Here is a 1,305-nt window from a genome sequence, read left to right as displayed (position 1 = left end):
CTCTTTGAAAAGGCCTCTCTAAACCTGAAATGGAGGCTGGCTGTCAAAGCCAAGTCTTGATTTCTTTTCAGCTTTCAAGTTTTAACTTCTCTCAGAAAGCAAAGCTTTTGAAAAAATGTAAAAGTACTAGTCGCTCAGTTGTGTATGACTCTTTGGGACCCCATGGATTGTAGCCTGCCAAGCTCCTGTGGCCATAGAATTCTCTAGGCAAAAATACTGGAATGGGTCACCATGTCCTTCTCCAGGGGAATTTCCCTATCCAGGGATTGAACCTGGGTCTCCTGCATTGCAGGCAGATTCTTAACCATCTGAGACAACAGGGAAGCCAAAAAATACAGGTTTACTCAACTATAGGAGAGCTGCTGCTGCTGCTAAGTCACTTCAGTCGTGTCTGACTCTGTGCGACCCCATAGATGGCAGCCCAGCAGGCTCCCTTGCCCCTGGGATTCTCCAGGCAAGACCACTGGCGTGGGTTCCCATTTCCTTCTCCAATGCATGAAAGTGAAAAGTGAAACTGAAGTCACTCAGTCGTATCCAACTCTTAGCGACCCCATGAACTGCAGCCTACCAGGCTCCTCCGTCCATGGGATTTTCCAGGCAAGAGTACTGGAGTGGGGTGCCATTGCCTTCTCCACTATAGAAGAACAGAAGATACATATTCTGCTATATGATTGGGGAGAATGAATGTAGAATAGAGAGGCTGAGGTTGGTGGTGGGTGTGGGGAAACATAAAGATAATTGTTATCTAATTACAGCATTGACTAGTGCTAACTAGAATTTTAAGTACTAGAATCACGTCCTACAAACAGGATGTTAAATCTCTAAAAAGACAAAATAATCAGACTGATTTATTTGAGAACCAAACCAGAAGTAATAAAAATCATGATGATTATTTTGACTTTTTTCTCATTACATATTTTTAGAGCAGTAAAATTTCTTTAGAATTACAATTCCGATTGGATTTATTGTTGTTCAGTCACTCAGTCATGTCTGACTCTTTGAGACCCCATGGACTGCAGCACACCAGGCTTCCCTGTCCCCAACTTCTCCCAGAGTTTGCTCAAACCCATGTCCATTGAGTCGGTGACACCATGCAGCCATCTCATCCTCTGCTGTCCCCTTCTTCTCTTGCCTTCAATCTTTCTTTTCCAATGAGTCAGCTCTTTGCATCAGGTGGCCAGAGTACTGGAGTTTCAGCTTCAGCATCAGTCTTTCCAAAGAGTATTCAGGGTTGATTTTCTTTAGGATGGACTGGTTGGATCTCCTTGCTGTCCAAGGGACTCTCAGGAGTCTTCCCCAGCACCA

At 44.4% G+C, this 1,305-nt stretch overlaps 1 non-coding gene across 1 annotated transcript; it reads right to left on the bottom strand.

The window, feature by feature from the left end:
• Positions 1 to 251: 251 nt before the first annotated feature.
• On the bottom strand, positions 252 to 323 carry TRNAC-GCA (transfer RNA cysteine (anticodon GCA)). Its single transcript has one exon. It is a non-coding gene; the product is annotated as a tRNA-Cys (tRNA).
• Positions 324 to 1,305: the final 982 nt, after the last annotated feature.

Source organism: Bubalus kerabau, chromosome 12, assembly GCF_029407905.1.
Source record: "Bubalus kerabau isolate K-KA32 ecotype Philippines breed swamp buffalo chromosome 12, PCC_UOA_SB_1v2, whole genome shotgun sequence".
Lineage (NCBI taxonomy): Eukaryota > Metazoa > Chordata > Mammalia > Artiodactyla > Bovidae > Bubalus > Bubalus kerabau.
The sequence above is the reverse complement of the archived record's forward strand: the minus strand, read 5'-3'. Positions and strand labels throughout refer to the sequence as shown.